This window comes from Pinus tabuliformis, chromosome 7 (assembly GCF_031772625.1).
Source record: "Pinus tabuliformis cultivar Carrire ecotype Pingquan chromosome 7, CPIR1, whole genome shotgun sequence".
NCBI classification, from domain to species: domain Eukaryota; kingdom Viridiplantae; phylum Streptophyta; class Pinopsida; order Pinales; family Pinaceae; genus Pinus; species Pinus tabuliformis.
Genome location: NC_142293.1, coordinates 443,927,085 through 443,953,290, shown reverse-complemented (window position 1 = coordinate 443,953,290; position 26,206 = coordinate 443,927,085).

Below are 26,206 nucleotides of genomic sequence, written 5' to 3'. Positions count from 1 at the left end.
AGGTGTGGAGTTAATATGGATATAAGTTGGTTTTTATGATAATGAAGATATTAAATAGACTTAGGAAATTATATTGTAAAAATAATCTTAAGGTGAATGGTTAAAGCTATCTTTAGTCACTTCACAAAATTTAGTAAAAAATACCGATATCTCCATTAATATGGGTTTTTTCTGCTTTAACAAAAAAAAAAATCAAAACAATGAAATCTTAACTCTTTCCGCATCACCCTCGCAGAAGAGAGATAGTCGTTGCCCAGATTTCCCACCATTTTTCAAACATTTTCAATACGATATCTTCATGAAAAAATTAAGATACTAATCTTGGATTAGTTGTTTGAAAAATATGTTGGTTTGTACAACCTTTCATCTTCTCTGCTATTCTTAGTTTGTCGTAATGATCTGTAGGGGTTGGGTCACTGCACCATATTGCCCTAAAAGGCGGAGATTGTGCACCAAAAAGGAAATTAATCCACATGTTACAACGCTATTAAAAATGGTATGAAGGTAGTGAATTATGCTAATAAGAAATTTAGATTGGGAGAGACATAATTAAATTTTATTATTTAATTGAAGATTTCCAATTAAAATAATAATAAATCTACATTTATATATTTATATATTGATTGGAAGGCTTTTGAAAACGGTCATTTCTTTCCATTAGATCTCCTTCAGGCCTTTGGGATACCTACTACTTCATTATATTATATAGTTGGGGCTTGTTACTTGTTGGCATGTTGGGGTAAACAAACTTGATGTGTTTTTTTTTTTATCTCGCAGTTGGAGTCTATGGAATAAGAAAGAAATTTGATAGCTTGGCAAAAGTGGTAGCTTGAGAAAAGTGGTAGAGAAAACATTAATCTCTCCTACCATGACAAACATGGCCACTAAAGCTTGCAACATTGTTTGTAGGAAGTGAAAATTATGTTTCTTTTTTCCAAACATGTATGTTAGTATATTACAGTTTAATGAATATGTTTTATTATTATCATATATGGTTTCATACTTTAACAAAACATTCGCCAAGACTTCACAATGTTTTATTATTCAGTGAAAGATTGTCTAAGATCTTACCAGATTTTATAATTCAGTAAAATATTCGCCATGACTTTACAAGATAATATAATCTGGTGAGAGATTCGTCAAAAGAATATATATATACATATTATATTAGTGATAAAATTGTCTCCCATTTTTCCTATGTATCATGGGGATTCGCCCATTTATTATACATATAAATTTAGGGTGGTTCTTAAAATTTTCCTTGTTTCTAGATTGTAGATGGGTCGAAATTATGAAGTTGTTGGGGTCAAAGTTCTGGATTGTAGCTAGGCTGAAATTCTGAAGTTGTTGGGGTCAAAGTTCTGGATTGTAGCCAGGCTGAAATTATGGATTTGTTGGGGTCCAAGTTTAGGTTGTTTCTGGGTTGTAGCTATTGGACAAGAAGAGATTACTGAAGTTTGTTGAATCATATTGGAAGGTTGACTTGGTGGAGGAGGAAGGTATTTTGGGTCTAAGTTCTTGGTCTATCTCAACTTGATTTTCCTAGTGGAAGAGTTTGACTCGGTTTTCACCTATAGAGGGGTTTTAGCCTTGTCAGAGTTCCTACATTTGGTTTCATTGATCTTCGTGTTTTGTTTTAACAATTACTTGATGAAACAAAGATAAAAGAAGAACATAAGAAAGCTAATAAGAACATAAAGATATCACAAGTGATTATCAACATAAGAAAATCATTCTGCCTTTCTGATTTTTTAATAGCCAAGACCTTTTGAGATTTGGTTTATTCATGGAATTTACTTTGTATGTTATTGACCAATTTGTGAAAATGTTCTTTCAAGTTACAAGGGTGTCCATTATGTGGTTGATTTCTTTAAATGTTACCTTCCACATTTGGATACTGAAATAGAAATAAAAAAAAAATTTCTTCATTTATTTACTTCCACTTTACAAAGAATACACCTCGACAACCCTCATATCCCCCTGCCTTTGTAAATTGTTAGTTATGAGTTGTTGTGGTACCCAACAATCCCCTATTATTTATAGTTAGAACATTTAAATAATGGGGACCCTTCTAAATTTTTTCTTTAGGCCTGGTAGTTACCAATTCACCATGTGTTAAAAAAAAAATAGATTAACTATAATTGATCTATATTTCAAAATTTCCAAAAAAAAACCCAAAATATGTCATTTTTTATTATATTTTTAGGTTTAGGCCTTAGTAGAATATCTTAGGTTTACTTTTTAAATAAAATTGAGCATTGCAAATGTTTAGAGGTCGTGGTAATATCCCATATCAAATAATGTGATGTGAAATATCCTTCGCGAATAAAGCTTCTCTTAATAAAACATAGAAAATAAAGGAAAACGCTCTCCTGCACATAAAGCTTCATCTGACCCACCGCGGAGACACATCATCATCACAGATCACAAATTGCAAATCACACATTCCTAACGGCTCTTCCTTAGCTCATACATATCAATGTTGCAATCGAAATAGAAAATAATGATGTCTGATCCTTGATGCGATGTATAAGGTATCATATATCGCAAATCACGCATCACAGATCGCAACATCACTTCAAACGAAACACTTCCAAAACAGATTTGCGATGTGAATTTGTTGACTAAGATCCACTTAATGAGGATCCGTGTGTACTTATATTTTCATTAAATTTCAAATCTAACTGTTTTAATGTCCCTCATTTGAAGAAATTGATTTGATTGGCAAGTTGTTATTTGAAATGTTTGTATATATCCTATTAGTGTCAGTCTTTCTAGCCTTCCTACAGTGATCAAATGTGCTCTTACAAAGTGATTTTGAAGTGTCAAGGTCAAATTTTGTCATTTCAGTGAGTCTTCAAGCAAAATTTGGTCACTAGGCATTAGGTCTAGGGTTTGCCCAAATGTCAGTCCATGTCACCATTCAGCTGAGTTTATCATCATTCGTAGGGTTGTCATTATCATGTCAGTGTCTAATGAGTCATTTTACACCTTGTTCATGCTTCATGTTGCGCCCAGGCAAGGTCATTTCCCTCTCCTAGGGTTTTGAAGACAATTTCTCTTGGATGGTCAAATCACCAGCAAAACTTGTTTCCTGATGTTCATACACCTTCCCCTATCCTTAAAGTACCTTATCAAACACTTCCCATCCCTTAGATCCGCCAAATTCCTCATTTTTGCACAAACCCTAGTTTCTAGCTACAACCTGGCAATTTTCTAGGTTTGGCCTGTGTTTTGTCCTTTTCGACCCCTTCCCCTCACTCAATCTCTGAGATTCCACTTTCCCCTACTTCCTAACATCCCTCCCCACTCTCAAAAATTTCCCCAAGAATTTAGAAGCCCTCTATCCCCTTCATTTCGCTCCATTTCGACAAAATCCCTTGTTTCACACATCGGGACAAGTTTCACTCAAAAGCTGTTTTTGAGCAATCAAAGATGAATTTTGCAAAACTGAGAGAGGTTTTTGTCCACAACATGACAAGGAAGAAAAACCTCTTTCACTTTTTACACAGGTGTCATGGTTTGAGAGAAATGTCAAAAATACCGGCGAGAACGAAGGTGCTCCAAGGATGGTTGGCCAAAGCACAAAAACGAAGGAAAACGCCCGATCCACTCCAAATTTTGGCCAAAGCCTCTTTGACTGAGCATGGTACTTGATTGGGGACTCCCAGCCCAAATTTCAAGAAATTTGGAGAAAATTTTGTCATTTGTGAATTTTTTGTGCAATTTTACAGGTTTTGGCCGTTGGAGTGGTCTCACTCCGCGCACGACCACTCGTGGGGACAGCTCAGAACGGGGAAAACTCTACATTTTTGGAATTTTCATGCAAAAATACACTTGCCTATGCATGGGGTCAAGTTTTTATGGAGATTTGGGCCTCCAAAAGCTCAAAATACATGCAAATTTTGACTTTCTGCCCCTTTTTTGAGTTGCAGAAAGCTGCCTTGGGAGAAATGACTTTTGAGGGGTCAAATCAACTCCAAATTCAGAAATTCTAGTGGGGTTGGAAAGTAGACTCATAGACCTTTCCAACAAGCTATCTTGCACCTGATTTGGACACCAGGAAGGCCCTCAAACACAGCTGCCAATGTGCGCGACCACTCCAAGGGAGGGGCGCGACCACTCAGGGAAATTTCACCATTTTGACTATTTCGGCCTGCAAAACACTTTTTTTACTTTGGTTGACTTTTGATGTATGTAAATGATGGATTGTTGGGTAATTTTCATGGCACATGGATACATTTACTCTCCTTTAACACTTCTAGAAGTTTCCTTGATGTAAATAGTGAATATTAAATGCATGGATGGGTTACCTAAGTTTTAGAGGCAAGTTGTTTTGACTGCCTATTATCTAGTGCTCAGTTTAGAATTAGTTCAAACTGCTCCTAGAAAGCTGAGCTCGACCCCTAGAGGTGGGGAAAGGAGTTAGATGATCTATATTATGCCTTCTCTTGCTCATTTTCATGGTTGGACTCTTGAGGGAGAAGCTCTATTGTATATTTTACTTGTATCTCTACAATTTGAGGAAAAGGAAGGCCAGGGTTTTGCAGACATCATTGTGGATTCTTGTGGATTATTGTGTTGATGGTGTGTTTCCTACTTGTCATTGTAAGTGTGTTTATGTGTTCCATCTCTTATTCTATTGCTGCTAATTAAACAAAAGAAGTGATAAAGTTTGAATTCATGCATGCCATGCTCAGCTTTCAATTTTGTTTAATATTTATGTTTTCCACTGTCTAAAGAGGATTCAAAGTCATTGTTTGCCCTCTTTAGCTCCCTCTCTTTCTTCCTTGTTCATCCATTTCAGCTAAAGGCATCATCACAAGCTCCTACCTTGCCCCAAAGACCCACCTGCAAAAACTGAGCTCAATCCCCGCACCCTGAATTGCACTCCCTCCAATTGCCACCAAAAACCCCAAAAACTTTAAATCAAACTTCCTTATCAGTTTACTAGCCTAATATCAGTGTTCCTAATTGGGTCAGCTCATCCTATTGAAAGATCTACCGAGTTTGACCGGAGAGAGCCTTCTCATACCCCGTAGGGCTAGCTACGAGGTGAAATGGTTTGATGTTGCCTTGAAGGTTTACCTTCCTCAGCCTAGGGTGAAATCTCAAGCGCTAACATATCCCACGTGTCCTTACATTTTTGGAGATCTAAACATTTCTTTGTGTTTCCTTTCTACAGGATAATCCTAATAAACAACATTCTATTGAAATTTCCAAAGCAGGAAAGAAAGGAAAAGGGTCGTTAGTTCAAACAGAAACAACTCAGTCCAAACCATAAGCAACAAAGATGGCTCCATTATTCATAGACACTACATGCACGTCAGATTCTGGTACCTCCTCCTAGGAATCGATGTATAATCTATTTGAAGAATAAATTCCCAGGGTAGTAGCAGTCAAGCAAGCAACAACAGACGCCCCATCATCATCTAAAGCTACCTTATCTAATGTCGCCAATTCGTTTCTCCATCGAATTGTTGCATGGCCTAAAATTCTACCCTACGCAGATATGATCAAATGGATGATTGATAATGTGAATATCGAAGATAGGACATTCTTAACATCAAGGAAAACGATAGTAGGATCCTTCAAAGCTGCAGATTTGAAGAGAATGTATCATTTGCCAGACCCCAAAAGATTTACGACAAGCAGTTTCTTAAGAGGTTCATGGAGAAGAAAAAAATAGAGTTGGATCCCATTAGACAATAGAGACAAAACCCAAGAAAGCACAAGCATGATAATACGAGTATTTATTCTTTAGCTTCTCTTGTCGGTCTGTTCTGTTATGCTGCTACTATGATATGTAGGTTGTTCGGTTCTCTGAACGCACAAAAATTTATAGTTGAATGGGTTCCCTTGATTCAAGCCGCTTATAATTCTAAAGTTATGGATTGGGCTACTATCTTGTCCAACAATATTGTGTCCATAATATTAGAATATAGGCAAAAGTATAGTGTTTCAGAGAGAATCGTGCCAACTTTTTATATGAGTGCCTATATTATGGATTCCATTTGTTTCTCTTTTGATTTACCTTCAATGGGATGGAAATGGACAATTGAATATCCTACACCAATTCACTTATATTATGATATCTTATGGGAACCTAAGTACCAGCCCTGTTTTTACGGAATTTGCAATAATGTGATGTTTCCTTTGTACAAAGCAATTTTTGATCGAAATGCCCCCAGGTTGTCTCAAGAAGCCAAGATAGACTTCATTTTCATTGCCAGCTGGTTTGCTGAAGATAATTTTACTTATGTCAGAGTATTTAGAAGTCATGTGGCCCACATGTTCTTCCTATTTATGTTCTTGATAAGATTTTGGCCCAGGAAATTGCCTATCAGACCGTAGGTCATGGTGTGACTAAGGTCTTGAAAGAATCCAAAAAGGCCATTTGGCCACAATTTCCTATTCAATGTGGAGTCTATGCTTTAGACAATTACAATCATGTTGTCTTAGAAGTCAAACAAATCAAGGGCATGCAGCTCCCCACTATTCCTCCTAGACAGTACGACCCCAAAAAGGTCATTCTTAATTTCACCACTCAGGTTAAAATAAAGCCATTTGCCCATGAACTTGATGACTTTGATGATTTGTTTGAGACGTGTGAATCATACAGACAAGTGGAACATCTAGCACAAATTCGACTGGGCCCCAAGGATTTTGTCTTATTCCAAGAATATAGAAATAAAAGGCTGCAGAAACTGCCTTCTGAATGCTTGATTGCTTTATAGCCAGAGTTTCCTACAGGAAAGTCTTTGTCATTGTCTACAAAGGAAACAGAAAAGATACCCACTACTGCACTTTCAGAGAAACAAACAGAAGAGCTCATGTCTACTAGCGAGCTCGATAAAGTGTGGGATCAATTCAACAAAGAGCTAGATAGCACACAGGAGAAGGAAGTTCAGGATTCAACTTCAATGGAGATAGATAAGACTCCTGAATCCAACAAGACAAAGTCTCCTGTGAATGGGTCGTCAAGTCAAATGATGGATAAAGAAGTTATCCCAGTAGTCCCTACCTCTGAGATTGTTCTCAGAGTGGAAGAAATTCCACCTCTTGATATTTTCTACAGTCCTGAACACCGTGCCATTGTTAGTCGACAAAAGAAGAAAAGAAGAATGGAACATTCTCAGGAATTTCTTCCTGGAAGCATCCCATTAGATGTGGTATGGAAAGATTACCAAGCTAATTTGTCTGATGATTTATCTAAGTGATCACAATATGCAAGAGCCTATGCTACGACCACCATTTTCAAATCTACTGAGGTTGAACAATTGGTTAAAGAGAAAGATGAAAAAATATTGCAGTTATAACAAACACTACTTAATTCAAGACATGATATTGACCAAGAGTGGCAACTCAAGTTGGAAAAATTACTAACTGAGTTTAATCAATTGAAAGTTCAAAACGAAGCTAATATTTAGAGTTGAAATGCATATATTGACCAACTTCAACTTAAAATAACTCAAATACAGAGGGACACTAATATTGAAGGATTCATAAAATAAGCCAAAGAGATCAATGCCATCCTCGCTCAACAGCAAGTGAAATTCTGTAACAAATTGAAGCTCATCAATGACCTATGCAAAAACACTGACTCATTGACTTATCAGATGTCTGAATTAAGAACGTACTATGAAGATATCAACATCAAGAATTCTGACTTCATTACTTGGCAGGACACCATAGAGGGAATGAAAGCAAATATTCCCATAATACAAGAGTCATACAAGGATCTTCTCTTCAGAGATTGGGATATTAGATTAAATAAGGTTGAAGAAAAAATCTACAGAGCAAGAGACCTCGCAAGCGAGGTTATGAAAACTGTTAGAGAAACACCTATTAGAAGTGCATCGTAGCGATCCTCTAAGTTGTTCCATGATTCCTTTGTTTCTTCCTGAATTCTATCCCCAATCTAGTCCAAGTCCCCATCAGTGAGGACCACTGGTGTTAGGTCCTTTGTCATATATGCCTTCTGCTTCTTTTTTCTTCTTGTGGCAGCTTCGGCCCCTACCTTCCTCTTCTCCATGACATCTTGGTATGTCTCTATCTTTTCAGACTCTTTGTTCTTCTCTTCACCTTCAGGAGATCCTAGTGATCCTTGTTGTATTCCTCCTCTTGTTCTGACTCTAGCTCATCCTTATCCTTTCCACTAGATTCCTCATGTTGCAGCGTGTCCTCCTCTATCAGACTATCCTCTATCTGTGTCTCCAGCGCAGTCATTCGCTCCACGGGCCATTGTTGTATCTATGCTAGGAGATCATCTTTTGTCACTAAATATGGTAGGGGATTCCATTTCTTCCTTGTATCCGTACGAACCTATATGTAAATTCTATGGAAGCTAGCCTTAAACTTCACAAAAGAGATATACTACGTGTATAGGCTCGGTGAAAGGCGAGGGTGTTGGTTCACCAACATGTGTAAGTCCATAGGGTATAATACGAAAAACATTATGTTATCATGTGCTCGCGTCGGTTTAGTGGTATACCACAATGAGGCATATCACGCGGCTTCACAAACATCTGAGGGTACCAGAGGGAACTGTGAATCTTCCAGCTCTCTCCATGAAATCATCGCAGTTATCAAAATTAACCATGCATAATGAAATAGAGTACCTTTCTCCTGAGCTTCGCAGCAATCATCCAGGGACTCTTGGCATAGATATGTGGCCCAGTTGTACTGAACTCCATTAGCGCATTATGCAACTAATGAAACTACCAGTGTAGGGAGTTCATTAGCCCGACACTTCCTCATGATTTTTCCATCCAATATATGTGCTGCGAAGCAAACTCCCTGGTCATTGATTGAGTTGATATCATAAACTCACTTCCCTTTTGTCAGTCCAAACTTCTTCTTCATGTTTTCTGTTATGGCCCTGTCTTGATCTTTCCAAAAAACTCTTCTACGGGGTTTAGCCCTTGATAAGGCAGTCTTGCGATTCTCCATATTAGCATTGGGTCGATAGGAACCTCTTCCCCATCCACAGGAATCCATCGCGCACCATCATGAGCATTTGTCTCACACAAGTCATACTTCTTGGACTTCTGGCAAAGTGTAGCACATTCAACATATTCATCAAGCCTGACTGCGCCAATTCAGCAGCCCATTGCTATGGTTCTAACCTTGTCACACAATGCTCAAGGTAATGTACTTGTTTTAAGTATCTATTTGGTGTGAACTGCGGATATTTATTTCTTTCATTGAAATCATAATCCATGAACTTTAGCTATGGAATCTTCCTAAGGGTTTCTCTAGTGAATTGTACTGACTCCAGCAATAAAGGTGTGAAGGTGCCATACTTCGTGTCCTTCAACTCTTTCACTGGTTTTGCAAATGGTTTTCTTGGTGGAATATATAGTGGGAGAGGCAACGGAAACACTACACCAACTGTTTTCATTTTCCCTTTCTCTGCTTCTTCATCACAATCTCTCACTTGCTCAAGCTATTTCTGAGGCTCAACAGGTCTCATTTCCTGTTTCTTCTTTGTTCTTTGTTCTTTGGTCATTTTCTTTCGCAAAGATTTCCATTGCGTGCATGATGATGGTGTTGTAGGTGGTGATGTTGGTGCAGAAATATCAGTTGATGCTACTTTAGATGCTACTTCCATGACTCCAGATAAGCCCTTCTCACTAAATATATGAATAAATTCTTTAGTTGTCAAGATATTCATGTGAAAAATTTTGCAACTTCTTCACAATGGCTATATTCAAATTCTCAATTTAGCAAAGTGCCAAATATGGGCGGTACGTGGATTTTTATAAAAAAATCTGAATTTCTAACCCCATCATTAGCTCAGATAGTGTTCATTAATTGCCTATCTATCACTAGATCCAGTCAATCTATCCTCATAAATGCATCTTTCCGCGTGTTTAATGACAACTTTCCTTTTTAACGATCATATTTTTCCGAGTGAACATCAACGCATCCATATTGTAGTGAGAAAGCCCTCTTATGTCGAGACTCCTACCAAACTTTGACATAATCCGAAGTGTAGTTTCCTACGTCGAAGCTCTCTCTGCAGCGCAGTTTATAGTCCAATGCCTACTTTCAATTGTAGGTGGCACTAAGACTCTTCTTCTTTCTTCAGAGCGAAGCTGTAGTGATCCAAATTTAAAAAGGAATGCAACAAATTATAGATATAACCATAAATATAGATATGTATCATAAATAACACTTCATTTCATTAATATCAGATACTAAAATATGCTTACAAATAGAATGGCAATAAGACTAGCTCGGGTGATGGTAGCTTATCTCTGAGAAGAGATGTGGAGGATACATGCCTCTAAACTATGTTACAATGAGGCTTGAAGGCCTATTTATTATTGAGAAACAATGGAAAATCCTAAACATTCAAAAACCTAACCCTAGGAGATGAAACACCAAACTATGGGCCCCGTTGGGATAAGTTGGTACATCAACTTCACAGGGTCATATGATCTTCGTTTGACGCACACGATACCTCGTTAGAAAGATCTAGATGAGGAATAAAACTACTAATAGAGAATATCAAGTTCAAAACTTGTATTTTCCACCCCTTTTTTTCCCAAAAAACGTCGTTTAGGGCTACAAAACGGCTCCGAAAGTTCAGGACCCGAAAAACTACCAAAAATAATAAATTGTGCTACAACTAAAAAAGATGAAAAACTAAAAGAAACAATGGTGGGGGTCCAAGTGGAATAGGCAAGTGGCCACCAATATCCACCTAGATCATTTTGTCCCCCTTAGGAAGCAATGTTTCCCATTGCATTGACTTCCTCCATGAGATGGGGAAACTTCTGTTGAACTTGGTCTCTTGTGAGTCACTTTCCCTGGTGAGGGAATTAGCTTGCTTTGACAACTCGATATAGTTGAATCCTTTGCTATTGAGTGTTCTTGATCTGTGTTTCCGTGATTCAATCAGTTGTGGTTGTTCCATGTAGTCTGGGTTTAACTCTATTGGTGTGAGTTGTTCTGCAATATCAGATGTGTCCAACAATGGTGGAAAGTAGTATCAAAGATGGTCCACATTGAACATTGGGTGCAGACCAAGGAATGGTGGAACACTAAGCTCGAAGGCATTGTCCCCTACTACCTTGGTGATGGTGTATGGCCCATATCGGAGTGGGTGAAATTTGCGATGGGGCCTAGCAAGGCGGTCCTTCTGCAAATGTAACCAAACTTTGTTACCCACCTAGATGATCCGAATGGAAAATGGCATCAACCCATGGTACTCATCCACCCATATTATTCATCGACCCATGGAATTTACCCATGGTATTGTAAATGGCATCCGCCTGTGGTATTGTAAAATCCACCCATGGTATTCATTCACCCATGGAATTTACCCATGGTATTGTAAATGGCATCTGCGTGTGGTATTGTAAAATCCACCCATGGTATTCATTCACCCATGGAATTGACCCGTGGTATTGTAACTGAAAAATACTATAAGTAACAAGTCACATTTTGTAAAAGGATAGATTGTCCGCCACAATGTAGCCTTTACAGTTCAGAGGCATGTAGCGACCACATCTCTTCTCAGAGATAAGCTACCATCGCCCTAGCTGGTTTATTTCCATTACTATTTTAAATAAAAAGTTTCTTTGTGGTTTTGTTTATTGGGCATTCTCCTTATTTTTCTTCTAGCAATGCAAGTTTTTAGATCTTGGGGGTCTCTCCCCCCAAGATCCATTTCAATCTTTTAGATCTTGGGGGCCTCCTCCCAAGATCCGGATCACTGGAACTTGTGTGGCACCCGATGTTGATCATGTCATTGCTTGTACTTAGCATTGGATTTGTCCAATATGTCATGGACCGGTTGGAGGATGTGCTGAATGTGCTCAATGAAGTTGTTTGCCTTCTCGGCTTCAGACTGGACATGATTTGAATCTGCCTCAGTATCTGCAAATGGTATGGCCACATCAATGGGACATAGTGGCTAGAATCCAAAGCCCACCTCGAAAGGGCTCTATCTAGTCGAGTTGTGGAGAGCTTGGTTATAACTATGTTGGACATAGGGGAGGCTCTCATCCCATGTGTGTGGATTCTTTGAGTTGTACATGTGCAGAATGTGTATGATCATCATGTTGACGACCTCTATCTCACCACCAGTTTGGGGATGGAAAGTTGTGGACTTAGTGAGATTGGTGTCCAACATCGACTAGAGACTGGACCAAAATGTACTAAGGAACGTTTTGTCCTGATCAGAGATGACTGGTTTTGGAATCCCAAAGTGTACCCACACTCGTTCAAAGAAGAGTTTAGCAGTGGCTTCTTCTATGATATTCTTCTTACAAGCCGCCATAATGGCCATCTACGAGAATCTTTCGACGACCACAAAAGCATAGTCGTTGCCATGCTTAGTAGAAGGAAGGCCCACATGTAATCCATGGAGATGGATTTCCAAGCTCAACTAGGGGTAGGTAGTGGAGTATAGAGGCCTTGCTTCTTGATGGTTGGTTTGGAAATGGCATATGCAGTGCAAGATCTTATGTACTTTGCGACATCCTGTTGAATATTCGGCCAATAAAAATATTTCTACAGTACTGCCATCATTTTCTCGACCCCGAAATGCCCAACGACCCGACTGTAGTGTGCTTCCAAAATAACCTTGGCACGCTCGCTTCAAGGAACACAAAGGTGTCCCAAGTGGCATAATATTGCATCCTAGAGGTGAATATTTGGAACTCGCTGACCCTCCAAGAGCTTCTAGTATGTGTGGCCAAATTCTGGGTCGCTTTTGTAGAGAAGTGGCCAATCATAAGTCTCATGCCCACAAGAGTCGAGCACGGTGGTTTACGCCATGATCGGTGGTCAGCTAAGTTATTCTGCAACATTATTGGTGTTTCCCTTCTTATACTTGATATTCAAATGGAACTGTTGTAGGTGTGTGGACCAATTTTGATGGTGATCATCATGTAACTTCCCTTATGTCTGTATGAACTGCAAGGGTCAGTGGTTTATATGGATGAATGTTTCCTTCCCCAAAACGTAATACTTCCATTATCGACAAGCCTGCACAATGGAATACATCTCTTCGTTATAAGTGGGATAATTTCGGACTGTTTTTGAAAGCATCTCACTATGATATTCCACTAGGTGCCCCTGTTGAGTAAGGACTACCCCAATAGCATAATCAGAGGCATCTGTCTCGATCTCAAATGGTTGTTGCAAGTCTAGTAATGTGAGCGTTGGCGCATAGCATAGGCGATGTTTCAACTTTGTGAATGCCTTCTGTTGAGATTCATACCAAAAGAATTTTTCTTTCGCTCCTCCCTTGGTGACTTGACTCAAGAGCCAACTGATATGAGAGAACCCCAACACGAATCTGCAGTAGAAATTGGCAAGACCCAGAAAGTTGTGGAGCTCTATCAGAGTGGTTGGGGCTAGCCAATCCTGAATGACTTGGATCTTCGCTAAATCCACATTCACCCCCCGTTCATCAATAATGTATCCTAGATACTGAACCTGGGTCATGCCAAAAGTGCATTTCTCCAAATTGGCGCACAACTTGTGTTTCCGCAGTGTTTGGAGAACTTGTCAGATCTGGTGGAGGTGTTCTTCCCAACTATGGTTGAAGATCAGGATGTCATCTAAGTATACCACTACAAATGAGTTAGTGAATGGCTACACGATATCATCCATCATCCTCATGAAGGTTGCAATAGCATTTGTCAACCCGAAAGGCATAATCAGCGATTCGAAAAGGCCCTCCTTGGCTTTGAAGGAAGTCTTCCACACATCGGAGGGTTCGATTTGTACCTAGTGATATCCAAACTTCAAGTTGATCTTCCTGAAATATTTTGCCCCCTTGAGTTGGTCGAGAATTTCATCAATCCATGGGATTAAGTACCTATTCCTGACAATGATCTTGTTCAAGGCCTAATAGTCAATACAGAGTCTCCAAGTCCCATCCTTCTTCTGTACTAACACGATCGAGCTCCCACAAGGCAATGAAGTCAGCCAAATGTGACCTTTCTACAGCGGCTCCTAAATCTACCTATTGATTTCTTCATTTTCCATAATAGAGCATTGATAAATTGGTCCATTGGGAAATGGCACACCTAGGGTTATATCGATGGAGTGCTTGACCGGACATTGTAGAGGCACCCCTGTGGGGGAGGTGAAGATGTCCTCGTACTCTGCCATGACCTTGTCCATCTGTTGTTGTTGTGTGGAGGGGCCCTCTCTGGCAATCGTGGCCACCATCTTCTTCTTTCCTTGAGCTCGTATCATCAAGAAAACAAGTTTCCCAGATTTAGAAATGAGCTTACTGCATTTTTTTGCAGTAACCAAAGAGAGGGCAGTAGGCGGTTCTACCTCCTGTATCTTGTACAACTTATTTCCCAAGGTAACAATAACATTATGATGCCTTGAATCATACACAGCATGTCACTACCACAAGTATGGTTAGCCTAATAATACATCACAAACATCAAGAGGAGAAACATCACATAATACCTCATCTGTGAAGGGCTTGATGTTGTATTTAAGGCGGAACTACTGGCTAATGCGGAGGGCCCGGCCTTGGTGAAGCCACCCGATGGTGTATGGTTGTGGGTGTGCTATGGTCGATAAGTCCAAGCACTTCATGACCTCTGATGAAATGAGGTTCTTTTGGCTCCCATTATCCATAATGAAATGTAGCGGGGAACCCTTTACCCACATCTGGGAGTGGAAGAGTCGCTCCTCCTCCTCTAGATCTTCAAGTTCCTCCTTCTGTATCTTCATGGTGGCAATTGTGGCATTTGGATCTGCATCGATAATCTACTTCCCTTTTTCCTTCCCCTTGTTGGGTTCTGAATCAAGTTCAGAACATGCATCTGATTCAGAAGCCTTCAGCTCAGCCACTAGTGATTACTTGGCCTGACAGTCACTCGTGTTTTGAGTGGATCTATTATGGAACTCACACCACTTTTCCGTGTCCTTCTTCAGCTTTGCGGTGCTGTTATTTGCTTGCGGCCTTGGCGGATTGTCCTAGGCCACCCTGCCTTGGATTTGTCCTTTGTTCCATGGTTTGGGGGCACCTTTCCCTTGCTTCAAATTCGCAGATCCAAAGTCTCACTTTTGTTGTTTAAGCTTCTACTCGATCTTGACAACGTATCGGTACATTGTGTCGAGCAAGGAGATGTCCAAAAACTCCATCTCATCCTAGATGTACCTATGTAGGTAGCCACAGTACTTGAGTACCAAATTTTTCTTAGCATCCTTGATATAGAACTTCGTGAGAAGGGTATGAAAAACATCGGTAAACTCTGACACATCGTGGTCCCTTCCCTGTTGTAGCATGGTCCACTTTCTGTATTTATCCTCATATCTTGCAACAGCATAGTACTGCTCCTTGATGGCATCCCATAATGAATTCCAATTGGGTACGGCTGAAAACAGTTAGGCTGTATTTTCATCATTCTGCTCACAGTAGGTTTCCCACCAATCCTTAACGTGGGGGGTGGCTTTCAGAAGAGCAAAAGTAATATTTCACCGGTTGGAGAAATCATGAACATAAAAATATTATTCTAGTATATTTAACTAGTTATCTATGGCATCTGCATCTATTTGGCCCTCAAATATGGGAATGTCAAATTTTACTTGTAGCTTAAAAGGAGTGGCACCTCGAGAGTGGTTGTTGGATGTGGATGCAACATTGGTGCACAAATGTTGAAAGACCTGGGCAAATTTATCCATCATCGCATTCCTTTGCTTCTCAATGGCCTCCTCGAGCAATATTTTAATAAGATCTCCTGCTCCCTCGTCTTTCTTTTCATCCCCCATGGGAGGCCGCCAGGATTTGCAAGGCTGGTCTTGCAAAAGTTCGACCATTTTAAGCCCTAACTCCTTATATCCCGACCTCATTAGGGACATGCAAAGAAAAACATAGAAAGAGAAAACTGCTCTGATACCACTAATATGAATTTAAATAGGAATGCAACAAATTACATATATAACCATAAATATATAGATACAGTAGAAATAACACTTCATTTCATTAATATCAGATACTGAAATATGCTTACAAACATAATGGAAATAAAACTAGCTCGGGCGATGGTAGCTTATCTCTTAGAAGATATGTGGCGGCTACATGCCTCTAAAGTATGTTAAATTGATGCTTGAAAGCCTATTTATTATTGAGAAACAATGGAAAACCATAAACATCCAAAAACCTAACCCTAGGAGATGAAACACCAAACTATGAGCCCGTTTGAGGACAACTTGGGGTAAGTTGGTACATCAACTTCCTAGGGTCATAACTTTGGCATACAGTCTTCGTTTGACACACACGATACCCCATTAGAAAGATATATCTGACGAAAACAATGTCTGACAATGAATACCAAGTTGACAACTTGTATTGGCAGCCGTGATTTTCCCAAAAAAATCGTTTTAGGCCTCAAAATGGCTCCGAAAGTTCAAGACCTAAAAAACTGCCAAAAATAATAAATTGTGCTACAATTAAGGAAATTGAAAAACTAAAAGAAACAATGGTGGGGGTCCAAGTGGAATAGGTAGGTGGCCACCAATATCCACTTGGATTATGTAGGGGCAAGGTTGTCCCTGTACAACTTCAACCTACTTCCATTTACTCTTCCTGAACCAATTCTCCATTTAAATTTTCTAATTGAACTGCACCTCTATCAATAATATGCTTGATAATGTATGGGCCCAACCAATGCATATTGAATTATCCTAGAAATTTTACAAACTTACTATCATAAAGGAGAACAAGGTCTCTAATCTGCTTTTTGTATGATTAGTTTTGTTGTGCTAATAACAATTACAGATTTATAAACATGTGCTTTCTTATTGCTTTTTGTGCTAAGGTTTCCTTACTTGTTTGTGCATACAATCAGGTAAATTTCCTTAAGATTAAAGTGACATTCATGAAAAAAATAGCTTCAAAAACAAATACTGAACAACAGACATTCAAAGTACAACAAACCATTAAAGAGACACTTTAACACAGTGTTTTGATGAAGGAATTCACCCATCTTGGGCTACATCTCCTTGGTCCAACTTCCATGGTTTGGGCCTCTTTATTAGCTTAATATGGAAAATTTTGTTTTACAAAGCTCTATGGCTCCTGATACCTACACCAATGTGTTCAGAATGTCCAAATTAGCTAAGAACACCTCTTTCTGAGCTTAATTTGGTCGAAAATTGACTTCTCTGGGGCTCAGTCAGTCTTTTCCTAGAAAAACTCCACTAAATCTAGAATGACTCCAGTTAGCGCGCTAAATTTGGAGGCAGACTTGAATTTTGGGGCACTGCCAAATCCACCTCCAGATCAATCTCGGAGTTAAATTGTGCTTAATTAATATTTAAAACTGGATTAGTACTTAAATTCTGTGACTAGTGCTAACCATAACCGTTATATATGGCGGTTTGAATGGTTTGTTCACATGCGATGTAATGTTGCATTAATTGTTGGAGAGGAACCGTCAGAGTGATCATTTGAGGTTATAGTAATCGCATTCACATGTGATGTATTTAAACTGTTGTAGAGTTGTTATGCCGGAGCCACCAAGGTTAACAACAGTTTGCAGTTTTGTAGTATTGCAATCACATGGAACCATTGTGGAGTGGTTAGGTTAGCTATCAGGTAACATAAACTGCTATGGTTTGAATATGTTGTGATCACATGGGGGGAGGATTGGCCTGCAGGCTGGGCCTCCCCTAAACGCCAACTCCATAGCCATTAAACTTTAAATATACACCTTGGAGTTATGGGTTAAGAACCACGGTGTAGAGGAGGTGGTTAAGGCGTGACGATGGTAGGCCATAGGTTGTGGGTTTGACTCGACCTCCAACCAAAATTTTTCTCCATTATATATATATACCTCCAACCCAATCTTTGGAAGGTGCCATGTGGCGGCCTTTGAGCTTGCCACATGGCATTCTTCCATTAGTTCACAATAAACCAATAAGAATGCGCCAGCACACCATTATACAACCCAACCAGATAATGCCACTTGTCCATCGCTGATTTGTTGTTGACCTGCATTGACCATGCCTAGTCACCTGCCACATCAACAGTACAGACTATTGATTGTGCAGTGACTGGGCATTTTTTTTGCAAATTTCACCTATTTAGTAAAGCAATCAGAACACAATAACTTTCTCATACGAACTCAGTTTTTGATGAAATGTGTTGCATTAGGATCGTTTTTCCAAGATAGACGCAGTCGTTCAAGTTTCAAGCTATTTTGAGATATTTTATTTTTGAGCTGCATAGTGAGAACTTGATCATTCCTCCCCACTAGAAGCCTTTTTGACCCTAGAAGATACTATCAATTGTTCAGTAGGTGAGGGTACATATCTCTCACCTTCTCGATCTGCAACTATTTGGCTTGAGAAGGCTTTTTTCCCTTGAGTCCCACTCTAAGTTATTCGACATCCCCTCTCTTTTAAGTGCTAATTATTTTGTCAAGTATGACATCCTGCTGAAGTTCATCAAGATATTCTAGCGAAAAATCATCTATTGATGGCAGCTAAATATGCTCTCCTTGATCACCAATCAAAGGAGGCTCAAACAACCTCAAATTCTCAACATTAACAACAGCGTATATTTGCATATAAGGAGGCAAATCAAGCTTAAATTCATTGTTACCAATCTTTTCCAGAATTTTAAAAGGAGCATAATGGATTGGTTTAAGCTTTTTACCTTCCCCTTGAAGTCTCTCTTTGCTAATATATAACCAAACTTCATCGCCAACTTGAAATTTATGATCAACCTGATGTTTGTCATGCCTTGCCTTGTAGATGATTTGACTTTTCTCAAGTTTTTCCTACACTATATGATGTATAACCTGAATTTGCTCTATGAACTTCATTATCTTATCGATGTCACTGTGACCATCGATGGCAATATCTTTCTCAAATATGAATTCCAATGGAAGTTTTGGCAAGTACCCATAACATGCCTCAAATGGCGATGTGTTTGTAGAAGAATGCTTTGCCCTGTTGTATGCATGATGTATGTAATGCAACTGTTCATCCCACAACTTGGGATGTTTGCCGAAATATCCTCTAAGAAGATGAATAACTATTCTATTAACCACCTCAGTTTGTCCATCTATTTGTGGATGAAAGGATGTACTCTTCTTCAACTTTTTTTCCATCATGTCCCACAAATTTGACCAAAAATTCACAACAAATGGAGAATCTCGATCACTTACAATAGAAGTAGGAAGACCAAAATGAACCCAAATGTTTTGGAAGAAAAGATGAGTTGTTTGTTCAGCTATAATTTTCTTTTTACATTGCATTAGTATGCACATCTTGTTGAACCTATCTACAACTACATATAAGTAATCATGACCTTTCCTTGATGATGGAAGACCTCCTACAAATTCCATTGAGATACTCTCCCATGGAACATAAACAACATCCTCAAAGAAAATTCACTCTTTGAATTAAAGAATAATGTTTCTTGATTATTCTTGTTCCCACGATAATGTTTCTTGTTTCATAAGAGGATGTTGTTTATGAAGTACCTTCTTTAAGCTCTACTTCATTGGTTTACTTGTAGCACATAAACAACATCCTCTTATGAAACAAGAAACATTATCCAACATGCGTGGCCAATAACAATATGTTTGAAGATTCGCTATTGTCTTGCCTACACCAAAGTGTCCAGCAATCAATGAAGTGTGCGCCTCCCTTATGATATTGTTTCTTTCTCCCTGTGGAATACACAACTTGCCCAAGTGATACAACAAACTATTATGTACATGATAATCCAACTTTTCAATTTGATTTCCTTGACTCAAGCTTGCATATACTTCTTGAAAGTCACTATCATTTTCATATTGTTCTATGTAACTTTCATGCAAAATAGAATTATGCTTGAGTATAATAGATGAATTTACAATAGGCCTTGAAAGCATATCAGCTATCTTATTGTAGATTACCTTTTTATACCTGATAACCAAATGAAATTGTTGTAGAAAACCCATATATCTGAAATGTCGTGATTGTTGCAACTTTGACTATGACTGTAAGTACTACAATGATTGATGGTTGGTATGGATGATGGTCTCCTTCCCCATCAAATAGTGCTTCCATTTCATAACACTTTGTACCAATGCATAAATTTATTTGTCATATGCGGGATAGTTAGTTACAGCTCCATTAAATATTTCAGAATGAAATGAAATTGGCTTACCATGCTGCAATAGAATTGCTCCCATGGCATAATCGCTTGCATCTGTTTGAATCTCGAATGTTTGTCTAAGATCTAAAAGTGCCAATACAAATTTTGAACTTATCTTTTGCTTCAAATCATCAAATGCTTTTTGTTGTACATCTCCCCAATGGAAGACTTTCTTGACACTTGTCAATGCATGTAATGGAGCTGCAATGGAAGAAAAAATAGCAATAAACTTTCTCCAATATTGTGCTACCCCTAAAAAGCTTCTTACCTCTATAACTGTATTGGGCTTGGGCCAATTCAGAATGACCTCAACCTTAGAGGGTTCTATCTTCAGTTCACCTCCTCCAACAATGTGTCCCAAATACACTAAATAAGTCTTGCCAAATTCACACTTCGACATCTTTAAAAACAATTGTTCTTTTCTCAAGACATCAAGTACTTTGTTTACATGCATGACATGTTCATCTCTTGACTTGTTGAATATGAGGATATCATCTAAGTAGACAATGACAAAATCATCTAGAAATGGTCTCAATACATCATTCATTACCCTCATGAAAGTAGCTGGAGCATTTGTAAGACCGAAAGGCATAATAAGCCACTCAAACAATCCTTGTTTAGTTTTAAATGTGGTTTTCCAAATGTCTTCTTTAGCTATCCTAACTTGATGATAACCACTTCATAATTCTAACTTAGTGAAATACTTTTCATATCTCAACTGATCAAGAAAATCATCAATTCCTGGGAGTGGATAATGATTCTTTACTGCGATTTTGTTTAGTGCACGAAAATCCACACACATGCGCCAAGTTCCATCCTTCTTTGGCACCAAGACAATAGGTGAACCACATGGAAAAGTAGATGGGTGTATGATACATTTTCTCAGCAATTCTTGAACTTTATTTTTTATTTCCATGCTCTCCATTATAGACATTCCATACATGCCAATGTTCAGAAGTGCAACATCTTATTGCAACTGAATCTCATGCTGAATTCCCCTCTTGGCAGGTAACCCCTTTGGTTCCTGAAACATATCGCCATGCTTTCTTACCACATCAAACAAATCGGATCTCAATTTATCATCATAACCTTCAAAAGATTCATAATCAATATCATTCTTTTTCTTGATCATGAGAAGTACAAAATTTTTACTTTCATTTACTAGTCTCTTCATCTCCCCTGCATTAACCAAAGAAATGTTCAGCTTTTTGCGATGGGCTCTCACTATGTACTCCAACCCATTCTTGAGAAATATGTACTTGTTGTCATGGCGATAAAATACTGCTTTTCTATCATACAAATAAGGACTACCCAAAATGATTCCTGAGATGTTAGGTGGAACTACATCTAACTCAACTTCATCAATGAACTTTTCAGTAATGGAGAACTTGAATAAACATTTCCTTGTAACCTGTAAGTTTGCATTGTTAATTATCCAACCCAATGGATATGGCTTATGATGAGGTACAATTTCAAGGTTTAGTTTTTTAACCAGGTCTTCTGAAATATTATTTGATAGTGACCCACTATCAAATAATGCATCAATCTTTGTATGATTTGAAATCACTCTTACATGAAACAACTCTATTCTTGACTCTTCATTTGGAGTGTTGTTTTGACTATGTGATGAACTAGTGCTTGCAACAGTATATTTTCCTTTGGTAACAATGGCTGAAATCTTGGTCTCATCACTAGAATCTGAACCAAGGTCATGTTGTGTGGTAGCGATCGTCTTTTTTTTCCCTTATTGTTTTGTTTCTTATTCCTTAATTCAGGATGCAATTTCCAGCAGTGGGCTTCATCATGCCCCTCTTTGGAATAGTGTTTTCATGTGATTTTCTCCCCTTCTTTCTTCACACATGCATTTTTCTTTCCCTTCCATTTTCCACCCTTTTCTTTCTCCTTACCCTTGAATGGCTTCCTCTTACTACCCTCTTCATGAATGTTCTTACCTCTAGATTCAAGGTGCGTGGCTTGCACACATACCTCATCTAAGTTATTTGGATTGAACATAAGAATAGTATTTTTTAGATAGGAATGTAAACCCCCCAATATATTTCAACAGTGTATCTTTGGAATTCAAATTCACTCCCAATAACAAAGCCCTTTTCCTAAACTCTTGTGCATAATCTTGGACTGTTTGGCCTTTAAGCTGCCTAAAATTTTGCCAACTCATAATGGATTTTTGCATATAGGCTAAAGGATAAAACTATCTTTTAATTACAGAAACAAATTCAACACAAGTAATGGATATCTTACCATGGATTCTCATTTCCTCTTGAGTCTTTGCTTCCCACCAAACTAATGCAGCTCCTTCTAGCCTCAGTGAAGTCAACTGGATCTTTATGTCATCTTCTGGAAGGTTCTAAATTTTGAAGTGTACGTCCAACTGTCGAATCCAATTGTGCAACTTTTCTGCATTCACCTCTCCATTGTACATGGGAAGTTCGAATTTTGTGTCCAATTTAAGTAATGGATTCTTTCCTTTTGGGGTTTTAGAATGAGTATGGGTAGTTTCAGTGATGGTAGTGGAATATGATGCTATGTGGGATGATGGAGATGATGAGGATGGTGGAGATGGAGGTGGCTTTCCACCATTCCCTTTGGAATCCTTCTTCTCATCATTTTTTTCCTCTGAGCTTCCTTCTCCATGTGGAGGTTTTGAAATCTCTCTAACCATTCTAGTGTTCCTCTCTTCATAGAGGACTTTAACCATCTCAAACAATGTATAGAAATATTTCTTGAATTCTTCCTCTTCTGAAGAGGGATCTTTGAGCTCTCTTTCTCCAAACATAATGGCTATGGATTTAGGCTCAGAAAATTGGGACTTCTTGTACCTCTTCAATATTAGTTGAAGGAAAAACTTGAGGAGTTTCAAGTGCAATTGGAATTGGAACTTTGGGTGGTGGAGATTGTGACCTTGTGTCTCTCCTTCTTCTAGGAGTTATTGATCTGAAATGGATACTAAATCAAGAAGAAAAGGTATTAAATACTCATGTGTAGGAATGCCTATATTACTTAGTGCAATGGATCGAAAAGATTGTGAATAATATAGACAATTAACAGTCAGAAAACATAATAGACATAGACATCAACACATCAAATAATCAAGGAGTTCACCAGACTTACTGGATACATCTCCTAGTCCCGCTTTCAGTGCTGACCTCTATATTATGTCTTCAAGAATAGAGTTTACAGGTGTGATCTCAATCAGATCCATAGCACAACAACAGTGATATTACATAGGGATTTCACTCGAAAGCCTCGAGTCTACAAAGTGCACAGACTCTCCCCTTCAGTGCCTCTAATCAACTGTTCGTAGCTATGCGTTTTATTTAACTTTCTGTCTCCCCTCTATGTCTGACTTCCTCTGCCCAACTGTGCTACCATTGAATGGATTTTAAGCCTATCGGCGTTGTCTGTTCACCTCCCTTATCGGGCTCTCAGGTTCCCAGCCCCTGTTTGTTCATCTCCCTTTCGAGCGTTAAACACTCATTGTAATAAACGCTTAAGGCACCAGACAATTGTCTACAAATGGAGGGATCTTTGGGCGTGGGTGAAAATCCCCGAAAATACACTTCTCGTTCAAAAATGGAAATACACTAAAAACAATGGAAAATCCAACTAACAGACCAAAGCCAGAACTCAAAAGATATTGAATCCGGCCTATAATCCTATCGGGTCTGTGTTATATCGTTGTCGCAAGTCATAGCACCCATATGCCATGGTCTCCTTTGTATTTTAGTTTTATAATGGAAATACACCAAAACACAGAAAAACCTGACAAAACGCCGCATATCGGATTTCAAATTTTATAGTGTCGCATCTATAACCCTGTCAGGTCCGTAAAACAGCTCATTCATCATCCACCATCCGATCATTGATTGATAATCCATTGCTGATGATCATTTCAAGCGGCCCACTTGCACGGAGATTACCTCCTCGAAAATGCGATTTTCTCTCTCCTGCGGTGTGCTACGTGTCGGCCAGTGTATGGAATCGGGCGGAGACTCTCCAATACCACTTACTACCTGAGGTCTGCCCAAAATACCGTTAACCACAGAACTCAAATTATATAAAGCCGTATTTATAAACCTTTCGAGTCTGTGTATATCGCATAGTCTTCGGGTCATTTTCCTTTGTTGTTTTGTGATGCGATAAGTTGCAAATCGTATATCGCGTGGTCTTTGGGCCTGCGGGTTAAGTCCTCCCCTTTGGAATATGTGATGCGATATGTAATCTCCACCGTTGATCTACACACTCGATCAACGGTCCACGTTAAGTCGCCGATCACAGTCACATTTCCCTTAGGGTCGCCTCCGATATACTCCGCTGGCCTCTCCCAATGCGATATCCAGATTTAATCTGGGCCATTGATCTGGCCGATACAATGGCTCCGGTGCAACGTTACTTCAACCTTCGCTTTACTTGGGTTTCCACCATTCTTTAGTTTTTTCCTCTGCGATAGTGTTTTCCAATAGTTAACATATATGAAGACTTAGACTTAGAGGTTTGATACAAGATCCATTTTGGATCAATTACCTCAGGAGTTGCAACCAATAACTTCCCTTCTCCTTTCTACAACTTTAACCTTGTAAGCATCAAAATTTTGCAACCATTAAAACCATAATTGCACAAACTCAAGAAATAAAGCAATTCAACCTTTGCTCTAATACTAACTTGATCTGTTTTTGTATGATTAGTTTTGTTGTGCTAATAACAATTACATATTTCTAAACATGTGCTTTCTTATTGCTTTTTGTGCTGAGGTTTACTTAGTTGTTTGTGCATACAATTAGGTAAATTTCCTTAAGTTTATAGTGACATTCATGAGAAAAATAGCTTCAAAAACAAATATTGAACAGTAGACATTCAAAGTACAGCAAACCATCAAAGACACACTTTAACAACAGTGTTTTGATGATGGATTTCACCCCTCCTGGGCTACATCTCCTTGGTCCAGCTTCCATGGCTTAGGCCTCTGTATTAGCTCAATGTGGAAAAATGATGTTTTGCAAAGCTCTATCACTCCTAATACATGCACCAATGCATTAATAGTGTCTAAATTAGCTAAGGACACCTCTTTCTGAGCTCAATTTGGTCGAAAATTGGCTTCTCTAGGGCTCAGTTAGTATTTTCCTAGAAAAGCTTTGCTAAATCTGGAATGACTCTAGTTAGCGCGCTAAATTTGGAGGCAGGCCCAAATTTGGGGGCACCACCAAATCCATCGCCAGATTAATCTCATAGTTAAACTACACATAATTAATATTTAGAACTAGATTAGCGCTTAAATTCCATGATTAGCACTAACCATAATCATTATATCTGGCGGTTTGAATGGTTTTCTCACATGCAATGTAACATCGCATTAATTATTGGAACGGAACGGTCGGAGTGACCGTTTAAGGTTAAGGTAATCACATTCACATGCGATGTATTTAAACCGTCGTGGAGTTGTTATGGCAGAGCCACCAGGGTTAACACAAATGTTTGTGGTTTTGTAGTATTGCAATCCCATGGAACTGTTGCGGAGTGGTTAGGTTAGTCGTCGGGTACCATAAACTGTTGTGGTTTGAACATGTTGCGATCACATGGGGGGAGGTCTAGCCTGTAGGCTCGCCCTCCCCTAACCGCTAACTCCATAGCCATTAAACTTTAAATATACACTACAGAGTTATGGGTTAAGAACCATGGTGTAGAGGAGGCGGTTAAGGCGTGACGATGGTAGGCTGGAGGTCGCAGGTTTGACCTGACCTCCAATCAAATTTTTTCTCCATTATATATATACCTCCAATCCGACCTTTTGGAGGTGCCACATGGCAGCCTCCGAGCTTGCCACGTGGTAGCCTCTGGGCTTGCCACATGGCGGCCTTCGGGCTTGCCACATGTTGGCCTCCGGCTTGCCACGTGGTGCCTCCGGCTTGCCACATGGTGCCTCCGGACTTGCCACGTGGCATTCTTCCATTGGTTCAAAATAAACCAATAAGAATGTGTCAACACACCACTTTACAACCCAACCAGGTAATGCCACTTGTCCATCCCTGATTTTCTATTGACCATGCCTAG